Source organism: Podarcis bocagei (genome assembly GCF_964188305.1).
Source record: "Podarcis bocagei genome assembly, chromosome: 17".
Classification (NCBI taxonomy): domain Eukaryota; kingdom Metazoa; phylum Chordata; class Lepidosauria; order Squamata; family Lacertidae; genus Podarcis; species Podarcis bocagei.
Window position 1 is genome coordinate 28,450,695 of NC_138143.1, and position 13,060 is coordinate 28,463,754.

Consider the following 13,060-nt stretch of genomic DNA (forward strand, 5'->3'; position numbering starts at 1 on the left):
GTGGCCCCGGATTCTCATCCATTATTGTATGCGTTCTTGCCTGTGACCTAGTCTTTGATGCAATGGATGCTGATATTTGAAGAGGAATGAAACTGGACATTTCCTAACAGTATCACTAGAACAAAATAGCAGCTCTTCAGAGGTTCCTATCTTTCTCAAGGCCAGTGTACCAACATTTATCCAATGAAAATAGGGACGTCCTACCATACCCTCCAACATTTCTCTGATGAAACTAGGGACGTCCTAAGGAATAGGAGGACATTCCAGGATCAAATCAGAAACCGGGATGGCTTCTGTAAATCCGGGGCTGTGCCTGGAAAAGAGGGACACTTGGGGGGGGCTGCCTTCATACCCCTCCTGGTATCTACCTGAGTGCCCCCCCCCCCCATTTGAGTATTAGAGCCAGGGCCAGATTTAGGTTTGATGAAGCCCTAAGCTATTGAAGGTAATGGGGCCCTTTATATGTCCAGCTGTCCTTTGTCAACAACAAATTGTCGCTGTTTTCTTTGTGTTGAATATATGCTATATGGTAAATTATGGATCTAATAGGTATCTAAAGCCATTTGCGCATAACAAAATATGTATTTTATCAAAATAATTGTTGAACTGAAATACAATTAGGAATCTATTAATAGTGAAAAAATTTGGGGGGCTCCAAGAGAGTGGGGCCCTAAGCTATAGCTTGTTTAGCTTATACGTAAATCCAGCACTGATTAGAGCTCATTCACACTTTCTCCTGCCCCACAGCTTTCCCCTGGGGTAAACCCAGTGGAGCAAATGGCAATTCAGATCTTCTCCAGACTGATGTTTGCTCTGATTTAGAAGAAGAAGAGTTTGGATTTGATATCCCACTTTATCACTACCCGAAGGAGTCTCAAAGCGGCTAACATTCTCCTTTCCCTTCCTCCCCCACAACAAACACTCTGTGAGGTGAGTGGGGCTGAGAGATTCAAAGAAGTTTGACTGGCCCAAGGTCACCCAGCAGCTGTATGTGGAGGAACGAGGATGCGAACCCAGTTCACCAGATTACAAGCCCACTGCTCTTAACCACTACATCACACTGGCTCTCCACTAAAGAGCGGGTTTTCCCTGGAAAAAGGGTGCGACAAGTGAAAACCACTTGGACCTATGCTTTCTAGGCTCGGGACAAGCAAAAGTTTGGATGAGGCCTTGGTTTTGCTGCAATTACGTGGGGAAAGGGTAGAAACAGATACACTTAAAATCAACTTCCATGACCGCTGCAAACAACGAAACAATAACTGCTCCTGTAAGTCACGTCATAAAGCTTTGAATCACGGTCCAGCAGGGAACTGTTTCAAGAGAGTATACTGCACATCAGAGAGCATATTTATGTGATTGGCCATTACAGCTTGTACAGCATAAATCATCAAGGCCTTTGCTAATTATTAATCCTCCATCGTTTTGGTACTTGAAGAAACATGAGTCTAAAATACACACACGTACACACAAACGGCAATTAATCCAGTGTGCTGCTCGTTGTAACATGCTGTGATCTCCAGAAACACATACCTTCCAACATTTCTCTGATGAAAATAGGGATGTCCTATTCAATCATAATAATAATTTTCCTATACATAGCCTGCCCATCTGACTGGGTTGCCCCAGCCACTCTGGACAGCTTGGCTTTCAACACATATAAAAACATAATAGATAAAAACAGCAGGATAGTGTGCACCCCGGAAATGATCTCTTTCAGCTTCTGCCTTCTGGAAGAAGGTACAGGGTTATAAAGACTAGGACTAGCCGCCTGAGAAACAGTTCCTATCCAAATGTGATTTGGGTTTTAAATGCAGCGTGAGGTAGTCTTTATGTGAGTATATTGTATTCAATTATGGGGTATCAGAGATTTAGGGGCTAACCAGGCTGGGAGAGCTGGGATAGCAGACTTGTGGGTTTTTGAATGTCTAATGTAGATTTTTTCAATTTTGTTGTTCTGTATGGGACAATGACAATAAAAATTACCGTATTGTATAACAAAACATTATACATTAAAAAACTTCCCTGTACAAGGCTGCCTTCAGATGTCTTCTAAAGGTTGTAGAGTTACTTATCTCGACTCGGAGGTTGCATAACTCCATACCCTCCAATGTTTCTCCAATGAAAATAGGGACATCCTAAGGAATGAGGGACGTGGGTGGCGCTGTGGGTTAAACCACAGAGCCTAGGACTTGCCAATCAGGTCGGCGGTTCGAATCCCCGTGACGGGGTGAGCTCCCGTTTCACAGTCCCAGCTCCTGCCAACCTAGCAGTTTGAAAGCACGTCAAAGTGCAAGTAGATAAATAGGTACTGCTCCGGTGGGAAGGTAAACGGTGTTTCCGTGCGCTGCTCTGCTTCTCCAGCTTAGTCACGCTGGCCACATGACCCAGAAGCTGTACGCTGGCTCCCTCGACCAATAAAGCGAGATGAGCGCCGCAACCCCAGAGTCGGCCACGACTGGACCTAATGGTCAGGGGTCCCTTTACCTTTAAGGAAAAGCAGGACAGTCTGGGACCAAATCAGAAACTGGAACAGCTTCTGTATGTAAATCTGGGAGTGTCCCTGGAAAATAGGGACACTTGGAGGTCTGAAGAAACGCAATATGGCAGGCAGATTTTTTTTTTTAATGTGTGTGTGTTAGAGAAAGGTTAACAGGAGCCTCCTTTGCAAAATATTACCACCCGCAAAGGGTAACCATTCTGAGAGTTAATCCTATGTTTAAAGAAGGAGCATTTCATATTTACTTATTGGGTTCCTTAGAACACAAAGACTAGCTTGTCTAGAGAGGCTCCCCTTCTACCCTGCTTGTGTTTGTGATGTGGAACCCCTTTCAGTTATGTCTCTTTCTATTTCTGCTTCTCTTTCTGTCTCCGTTTTCCCTTCTCCACGTTTTCCCCTCCCCCAGTTTAAGAAATATTCTTCCTAGTAAAACTTTTTCTGGGGCTGGCTGGCCTACTTTTGGCTAAAAATAGCCCTTGCTGTTTCTGTTTCTTCATGCGAACGACACAAGGCCACCCACACTTCAAGAAGAAAAGTCTGCTCCCTCGCTGGGTTTCTTTGAAACGGCGAGCAAGCAGTCTCATCAAGACCTTTGGGACCGAGACATGAGATCCATCTTCCTTATCCTTCCATTTTGCTTCTGCTGCTTGAGATTTTTAATTTTTTTTTAATCCCCTTTAGAAAACAAAGAAGGTGGCTAATACGGTAAATAGAGGAGCGAGGTGTATAAGGAAACCAAAAATAGCAACCACATGGACTCAAACGTGGCAGGGGGAAGAGAGAGGGGATTTCAAAAAATACTGTCATAAGAACATCAGAAGGGTCTTGCCGGGTCAGACCAAAGGCCAAAAATCTGTTCTTACAGTAGCCTGTGGGAAGCCTGCAAGCATATGCTCCAAGTGCCCCGATTTTCCAGGGACAGTCCCAGAATTGCAAAAGCCATCTCGGCTTCTGATTTGATCCCAGAATGTCCCTATTTCCCCTGGCAGTGCTACCTGCTGAGCTCAGGGAGAAGGATGAGCCGACGCTTGACCCAGGCAGTGAGGGAGCATCTCATCGCCTCTTAATGGCCGCCGCTGCCAAGCTTCTCCCATGGGCAGTTTGTAGCAGCTGCTGGAGAGCAGAACAAGAGGCCACCACAGACGAGGCACCGTGGCACGTGGCACACACAGGCTCATGAGGAGCAGTGCCACCCTGGGCAGGAAGAAAGGAGGAATAGAGTGGAGAGCAAGAAGTCTTTTTTTAAATAAAAAAATGCTTTGTGTGTCCTTGTGTAATCTTGCCCCATTCTAATATTTATTTGTTTGTTTGTATGTTTTTATTTCTATAAATCTGCCAAAGAATAAAATAAAATAGGGATTAAAGGGTTTTCTCAGGAAAATGGTGGTGTAGTGGTACAAACCTTCAAAGTGTCCCTATTTTTCAAGGACGGTCCAGGATTTACAGAAGCTGTCCTGCTTTTCCTTAGGATGTTTGGGCAGGGGGTATGGAGTTATCTGTCCCCTCAAGCCATCTCAAGGCAGTCCTGTATAGGGAATTTTTTTAAATTATAGTTTTATTATGTTTTTATATATGCTGGAAGCCGCCCAGAGTGGCTAGGGCAACCCAATCAGATGGGCAGGGTATAAATAGTAAAATTATTATTATTACATAGGATGTCTCTGTTTTCGTCAGAGAAAGTAAGGTATGGTGGCACTCGTCCTTCTGATAGGAAATGTTTTGCGGTGGCGGAGGAATGACAAAAGGCCGTTTCTAGAGCTGAGGTACTCCAACCAAGGAGTAGAAGAAGAGTGAATAGTATTGCAGACAAAGAATGTCCTCTGCCCTCATAAGAGCCTTCCATTTGTTTGTTTCTCAGGTGTCTTGAATGGATATGGATGGAGAGCCCGGCTTGGGCAAGAGCATTCAGTGTCTGATATTGACAACGAAGCCTTTTTGCAAGCAATTCACTTGTTAACAAATAGTGAGCTTGTGTGTGGGTTGTAGGCAGATTTGAGTCTGGCAAGAAGATAACAGACGCAAAGTGGTAATGCTCTAACCTGTAAATTATTTGTGAGAGAAATGGTAAGTGTAGGGCCAGATCCTGATCCTTTTGCGTCAGTGCAAGCTCCTTAACGACAAATCAAGCAAAAAAAGGGGGTGGGGGTGTTGAAAGAAGAAAGGAACTCTACACATGTTCAAACAAATGCATGTATAAAACAGAAACATTATAGCAAAGGCAACGTGGGGAGTTGTTAATACTGAGGCCCTGTTTGTACTATACATTTAATGCAGGGATGCCCAAACTTGCTGAGCTTTTTTAAGGATTTTACCCCAGGACATATACTGCCACAGGAGCTGGATTAAATCAATTAGGCCCCCAAAACAGACTTTGGACATGCCTGATTTAATGCGTTATTAATGCGTTGAAAGAGTCATGGCTTCCTCCAAAGGATCCTGGGTACTGTAGTTTATAAAGGGTGCTGAGAGCTGTTAGGACACCCCTGTTCCCCTGACAGAACTGCAGTTCCCAGAATTCCCTGGGAAGAGGGCTTGACTATTAAACCACTCTTGAGAATTTTAATTCCATAAGGCAACAGTTGTTTCTTAACATCTCTCAGCACACAAAACAAACTACAGTTCCCAGGATCCTTTGGGGTGACTAAAGCCATGGCTCCTTTAGATGTACAGTGGTACCTTGGGTTAAGAACTTAATTCGTTCTGGAGGTCTGTTCTTAACCTGAAACTGTTCTTAACCTGAGGTACCACTTTAGCTAATGGGGCTTCCCACTGCCGCCACGCCGCCGGAGCACGATTTCTGTTCTCATACTGAAGCAAAGTTCTTAACCCGAGGTACTATTTCTGGGTTAGCGGAGTCTGTAACCTGAAACGTCTGTAACCTGAAGTGTTATGTAACCCGAGGTACCACTGTATAGTGCAGTCAGACCATCGGTTCATCCGGCTCAGTGTTATGTGTAAGTGTCAGCAGTTCCCCCAGGTTTCAGACAGGTCCCCCCCCCCATCTCTTACTGGAATTGCTGGGGATTAAACCTGGGACCCCTTTTGCATGCAAAGCATGTCAGGGACTGGCTGGACAACCTGTTTTCCTTGCCAGCTCTCTGACACATGGGTTCTACCAATGAGCTAAAACCCGTCTCTGATATACTGCACCAAAGACCAGACTTGAATTAATATCAACAGAGATACGGCTGTTATTTATGTAACACATTTACATTCCAAATGCTTCACATACTCAGGAGCTTGCAGAGTTTGTGACCACCAAGCTGAACTCAACCCATCAGCATGTCTGGCAAGCCACCAGAGGCTTGATAAATTTCCTAGTTTTGCTGCCTGAACTCGAATCGAGTGTCTGAATGCGCTCCATATAAGGCCTGGCTTGGAGCGCACAAACAAGCCAGATGGCTCTAAGAGGGCGATGCAGCTCAGACTTTTTGCACACATCAGCTTAACCTTTGCCCTTTGTGGTACTCAGTGCTTGACAAAAGATAATGGGGCACCCAAGGCGTACCTTGGATCCTGAACATCTTGTTACTCGGACGTTTTGGCTCCTGAACGCCGCAAACCCAGAAGTGACTGTTCTAGTTTGCGAATGTTCTTTTGGAACCCGAACATCCGACGGGGCTTCCGCAGCTTCCGATTGGCTGCAGGATCTTCCTGCAGCCAATCAGAAGCTGCGCTTTGGTTTCCGAACATTTTGGAAATCGAACGGACTTCGGGAATGGATTCTGTCTGACTTCAAAGGTACGACTGTAGCATATAATATGTTCCATTCATATCTACTGATCTAACGAAGGCCATCTTCTGTTTCATTTGCTCTGGGACAGGGGTCACCAACCTTTTGAGGCCAAGGGGCAAATCTGGAATTTTGAGGAAGTGACGTGGGTACCAGCGACAAATTGGCTGCCCTGTGGTTGTGGCATAAAAAACCAGAACTAATCAAGGAATTGTCCCTTGCTGTTCTGGCCAGCCACTGCTCAAGGAGACTTGCTGTAGAAATGGGATAGACATCTCAGATCCACCCAGAGTTGCGTGTTCAGTATTGTGAGACCAGTTTCACGGAACTCCCTTCTAGATGAGGTCCAACAGCTCTGCCCCCTCTGCTCTACCCACTGAACCACCAGCACCTGCTGAATCCCCATTTTTATTATTATTCCAGCAGCATTTAAACTGGATTCTGTTTTGATAGTTTTAACTGATTTTTGCATTGAGCTCCTTGTGCACGGCTTAAAGGCCATTATAATTTAGCGTTACATAAAATTGTTGACATAAAATAAACAAATGGCACTAATGCATCAAATACCCCACTACCAAAGACAACAAATTCAGATGAAAATGAAAGAGTAGCAAGCAGTGCACATAATGAGCAGCAATTGTAGCTGTGCAGAGTTCCTGTGTGGAATTATTAAAAGATTAGATGCAGCATACAGGCAGTGAAATACAGAGCGCACGTGAATTATAATTATTAGGGCTGGTTTACATATATATCACTTAGCTGTCTTGTTGTGGGGACTTGCATGCTGGTGTGAACCATGAAATACCCTACACCACAGAGAGGACATTCACAGCATCTCCCAGCACCTTGAAGAGAATGGTTTGCATCCACCAAGTGATTCCTCTGCACTGATGTAATCAGGTTATGTGCTTGCATGTCTGAACCAGCTCTTGAAAAAGAGGATTTTTTAATTATTTATTATTATTTACTAATTGAATAAGGCACATCCAGTAAGCCTACAGGCCCTGATATTGCCCTATGAGGGAATAATTTTTCACAGGCACCAGGTTTTGAATGTAAAGGCCAGCAACGCTGGCGACGCTCACACCCATAGGAACCAGAGTGCGTAACTGGAGAGCTAGATGAGCAGATTTCCCCCATTCTGTTCCGCTATTGTTTGCAGTGCCCCACCTCCTGCTCTGCCTGCCTGCCAATTTCACTCGGAGAAAGTGAAGATCAGTTTTGGAGTGGGCATATGTGCCATTTGAGGCAGCATCCCTTTCCCCAGTTTAGGGCACGGGAGCCTCGAACTGCTGTTTTAGCAGTGATGCAACTCTGTCCAAGACCTTATATAGGAACCGGAGGCTCTCAGGTGGACCCTGATCCAGGAGGGTGCTTGCATGCATTTCCTCCTCCTCCTGAGTAGGGCAGCTTCATGGGCAGCTAGCTGGGCAATTCATATAGACACCCCTGAAGATCATGCCTGGTTCACCATCTTCTGCTCCTGTGGCTCTGGGGGCAACAAGTCTTTTATTAGGACTTTTTCTGTATTGGGCTGGAGAATGTGTGATCTTTCTCGTGTATTTTGCTGTTTCTATGGCTTATAAACCGCCTTGCATCCAGAAAGGCGATGTGCAAAATAAACGTGAAATGAAATGAAAGAAACAGGGGGAAGAGCAAGGCAGGAACCTAGGCATCTGATACAGAGACCTCTGGTACTAAGCATGAGTACAGTGGTACCTTGGGTTACAGATGCTTCAGGTTACAGACTTCACTAACCCAGAAATAGTACCTCGGGTTAAGAACTTTGCTTCAGGATGAGAACAGATATTGTGTGGTGGCAGCGGGAGGCCCCATTAGCTAAAGTGGTACCTCAGGTTAAGAACAGTTTCAGGTTAAGAACGGACCTCCAGAACGAATTAAGTTCTTTACCCGAGGTACCACTGTATCTGAATCAGATGATTCCTCAGGGTCACCAGCTATGTGTGTGTGCATGTTGCTGTTCCTTCTTGGAGCAAATTAAAAAATGTTTTTGCAACAACTTCAGGCAGGGAGGAACCTCCAGGGAGAAATCCAAATGGAGAAAAATGTGTAAATATCCTTTGCAAGAATTCTACCCAAGCTTGTGCCACTGTTGGTGCTGGGCGGGGGGGGGGGGTTAAAGAACATTTGTGGAAAAGGTTAAAGACCCCTTTGTGAAAGCGACTAAAGGGGAAGAGGTTCAAACCTACGCTGTCACAGTTTCATGATGAGAGACTACAAACCGCCTTGCCAGCCGCGATAATGTGGCGTTTCCGTGCAGCACAGGTTAGCGGTCCAAGAAACAAGTGCTCACACAAAGCTCCATAATTCACTCTCCCCACGTGCCTTTCCCTGGAGAAGCCCGAGCTGCGCAATTGCCCAACCTACTTTCCTCCAAAGCGAATTGATGCCTTGTACGCGCCTCTAGTTTGGCCTTAAAATCGGACCCAGAAGGGAGCAACTGGAAGCAACCTTTCTCCATCGCCACTGAAGGGTTGACTTTCATCCCCTCCCCTTTAAATATATATACATATACAGTATGCCTTCTATAAGAAGACATGCTATAGCCGGAACCGGAATCTTACGCTGAGCCGTGCCATGCGCTTAGAAACACCTCTCTCCCTCCTGATCTCTCTTTGAATAAAGCCAAGGCAAGCGGGGATTTCAGTTCCCCGGAAAGGGTCGCGCGCATCCTTACCAAATGGGGGTGGGAAGTCCGGGAAGCAGGTGAGAAGGGGAGAGCGCATCGCTTGGCACAAAAGGAAGCGGGGGAGGGAGAGAGAAAGAAAAGCGCTAGAGGTAACTCCCCAGCGCACAAGGCGATGCTAAAGAGCGAATGAGAGCCAGGCGTGGAGGAACCCAGACGAGACCCCTCAGCCTTGGCGCACGACGCCACGCCCCCTTCCCCTATAGGGCCGCGCCTCCCCTGCTTCCAGGACACAGGAGGTGGGAAGCGCAACGGAGCTGCGACGCACGCCCGAGCGGGCGCTTAGGGTCCCCCGGCTGCGCCTGCGCGATCCCCCTTCTCCTCCCCCCTCAGCCGCACCGCCGATCTCCTCCTCCCACCCTCCCCATCAAGCCCCTTTCCTTCCCTCGCTCGCTATTTCTCCTCCCGCGAAAGAAATAGAGGATCCAAGACCTGGTGGACGGAATACTAGCGGCGTCCTCAATCCAAAGAACTCGGCTCTCTCTCGCGCGCGCACACACGCGCGTCAAGATAATATATATCCGCACACCCCGAGATCATAATGCATTGGATGGAGAGGGTGTCTCCGGGCGGCAGCTTGCGTGGATCTTGCTACTCCTAGCTCGGATAGCGGTGCCACGGAGAGGCGGACGGAGGGAGAACGAGGTGAGGCAGAGGACGGGGGGTTGGATCGTGGGGAGAGGGGGTTTTCTCCGGGAACCTTGGGGTTTCGGCTGCGGAATGAGAGAGAAGGAGGTGGTGGCTTATGGTGGCAGATAGCTAGGAAGGAGGCATGGAAACGTAAGGAGGGCTCTTCAGCGCAGAAGCTGGCTCTATCTCTGTGTGTGTGTGTTTGGTGGGCATTTTTTTCCTTTTCCAGTCCCACTAGGAAAGTTTTTCCCCCCGAGTTTAGGAACCCAGAAAGGAGGGCGACACAAAGAGCACTTGTTGGTGTCTGCAAAGCATGTATAGGGTATTTTTAAATATATATATATCAAATTGATTCCCCCTCCCTCTAGAGTAGTAGGAGGGCACCGCGTGGGATTGTGTAGGTGGGCGTGCGCAGCACTCGGGGCGCATGGAGTGCTCGGGAGTGTGGTTGTGGGTCTGTCGGGATGCGGTTCACAATACGTGCGCGCCCCGTGGCTTTGGAGCGAGGGCCGCACATGATCACATCCCAGCGAAGGTGACTCTCTCTCTCTCTCTCTGGCTGTCTGTCTGTCTGTCTACCTGATTGCTTATGGGTCTCGCTCGTGTGATTTCTTTGTTGCGCAGAGTTGGCCTCCCCACATTGAGATGGGAGATGAAATACACCTGCTGCGAAAAGGTTGCTTCAAGATGGAATGAGATTTCAATGAGAAACAGTCGAAAAGTGTGCTTAGAATAGATACATGGGGGGGGGGGCGGCGGCGGAAGAAATCTGCATATTAGTAAAGTTTTGGCTTTTGCCGCAGATCTGTTCCAGGAGTTGGATGTGTCTCTATGATGGCGTTCTGCTAAGTCCAGTTGTCCTTGTAAGTCTCTCTCTGTGTGTGTATCCCCGCTTTCCTTGACATTAGGCTGGTTGGAAGGTTCTCTCACTCACAGCCTGCAAATAGAGATTCGGTTTATGTGTTAAGCTGCTGTGGAGAGGCTCCGCCCTGTGGTATCAGCAGATGAAAAGTGGTCCACTCCGGGTCCTCCCTGTGAAAAGAAAGGTTTGCAGTCCTTGCTCTTTTGGAGGTTCCTCATTAGCTGGGCATGACAGTCAGCCAAAGTGGAGTTCATGGCATCAATGGACATTGGGAAAGGCAGCACTGTGGATTTGTGTCATTTTTGGGTGTTTTCTGGGATCAATCCAGCTGATTTCCTAAGGATTTTTTTAAATTTTTTTAAAAGAACAGTGCATCCATTACCTTCTGATGAATACCAGCAGGAAAACTGTGTGGTGAAAATGTTTAACTCTATGTTCCCATGGAGAATTTCATTCTTTAAGAAAACAAGCTGTGGTGGCCCAAGTGCCAGGGCATCATTCATATAATGACAGCTGTCTCCAACCATGCTAGCTTCCGAGTTGTGTGGCCTCTGCCCTCGAATCTCTTGCAACTCTGGTTATGGTTTCCTAGCTGTAAAAGAACAGACTTGGAGACTGAACGTTGGTTCAGAGCCAGTGTGCTGCAATGGTTAGAGCAGGGGTCAGCAAGGTTTACCTTGCCTGGGCCAGTTCACTCCAGCGAAGATCCCTTCATGGGCCGGATTGCATTTCTGACATCTGCGTCTGTGCAGACGTGATTTCTGGCGCCATGCAACCGAGTCCACGCACTGCGCCGGTTTAGCGCACTGCGCGGGAACTCACAAAGCGGGCGGCTCGGTTCAGGGGCAGCTCGTGGGTCAGTTAGATGACCCCCGTGGGCTGCTTGTGGCCCATGGGCCTTAGGTTGCCGATCCCTGGGTTAGAGTGTTAGGCTAAGACCTGGGAAACCATGGTTAGAATCCTTACTCAGCCATGAAGCTCACCGGGTGACCTTGCGCCAGTCACTATTCTCAGTCTAACCTAAGTTGTTGTGTGAGTAAATTGTGGAGTGGAGAACCATGAACACCACCTTGAACTGCTTTCAGAAAAAGGTGGTATATATGTAAACGTAATAAATAATAAACCAGGTTAACCCAATGAGGTGCCCTTCAGATGTTGTAGACCAGCTCCTATCAGCGCTAGCCAGCACAACCAGTGGTCACAGACAATGGGAATTGTAGTTTCTAGCATCTGGGGGGTGCCATGTAGGCAAATATTTTGCTTTGGAAGTCGCTGCTGAATACTGCCTGAATTCAAGATCTGTACTCACATACTCTAATAGCAAACTTGGGTGTGTCACAGAATTTGACAGAAAGCCGATCCTGTCTGTCTTGGGCACATCTCATGTAAGTGTTTGCTAACACAAGTTTGACCTCTCTTACTGTTCACACATTTGAAGTTAAATACCTTAGGAAGTACAGTCGTACCTTGGTTGACAAACGCCTTGCGATTCTAACCTTTTGGCTCCCGAATGCCACAAACCCATTCTTTGGAACCCAAATGTCTAATGCGGCTTCCCATTGGGAGCAGGAGGTTCCTGCAGCCAATCGGAAGCCGCATCTTGGTTTTTGAATGTTTTGGAATTCGAACGGACTTCCGGAATGGATTCCGTTTGACTTCCGAGGTACAACCGTATGTCCAGTGGAGGGAAAGAAAGAAAGAAAAAAGTGAGATGTGAATCAGCTCCTAGATTTGGTTACCACAGGATAATCCAAGCAATACTGGAGGAAACTACAGTGGTACCTCCAGTTGTGGAAGGGATCCATTCTGGAGGTCCGGTTGGCTCCTGAAGTTTCTGCAACCTGAGGACCATTTCTGTGCATGCGCAGACCGCTTCTGTGCATGCACATGTGATGAAACTCGGTAAAATACTTCTGGGTTTGCTGCGCTCACATCCCAAATTTTACGTAACCTGAGCGTTACATAAATGGAGGTACGACTGTACAAAATACCAAGAGTGACTATTTCCCCAGCTGTGGAGTAAATACTCATGTTGTTTCAGACTAAAATAGTTGTGTTGGTGTATTCTTTATACTCCTATATTAGTACTTTATTAGTAGTTGTTATTACTATGCTTATATCCCACCTTTCCTCTGAGTACCATGGTGTACATGGTTCTCCTCTCCAATTTATTCTCACAACAACCCCATGCGGTTGTTTAGGCTGAGATACAGTGACTGGCCCAAAGGTCACCCAGTGAGCTTTGTGTCTGAGTGGAGGTTTGAACCCCGGCCTGCCAGGTCCTAGCCCAACACTCTAATGTAATGACAAAGGGTGTGGAATTGAACAATTTCTTCCTCAGCATTGTGGATCATTGGGAGGGTCAGCTGAGAGTGAAATGGGAGTACTTTAGTTGTAGTGGTGGCATTGTGGATGGTAAAACCGTTAGTACAGTGGTACCTTGGTTTACAAACTTAATCTGTTCTGCAAGTCTGTTCTTAAACCGAAACCGTTCTTAAACTGAGGCGTGCTTTTCCTAACAAGGCCTCCTGCTGCTGGTGCCCTTCCACCATTTGGCTTCCATTCTTAGACCGAGGTAAAGTTTGCAAACCAGGACACTACTTCCAGTTTTGCAGAGTTCTTAAACCAAAT

General features: G+C 46.9%; 1 protein-coding gene across 4 annotated transcripts in view; it reads left to right on the forward strand.

Moving 5' to 3' along the window:
* PLPPR1 (phospholipid phosphatase related 1) overlaps positions 1-13,060 on the forward strand; it is a 164,113-nt gene that overhangs the window by 43,092 nt on the left and 107,961 nt on the right. Inside the window, exon 1 of one of the 4 annotated variants that reach the window (XM_081176861.1) lies at positions 8,937-9,582. The exons of 2 other annotated variants lie outside the window; for them this stretch is intronic. The gene's annotated coding sequence lies outside the window, so the exon portion shown is untranslated. Of the gene's footprint in view, positions 1-8,936; positions 9,583-9,995; positions 10,103-13,060 lie in introns of those variants that run through there. One more of the 4 variants, XM_081176862.1, reaches the window with a different exon arrangement.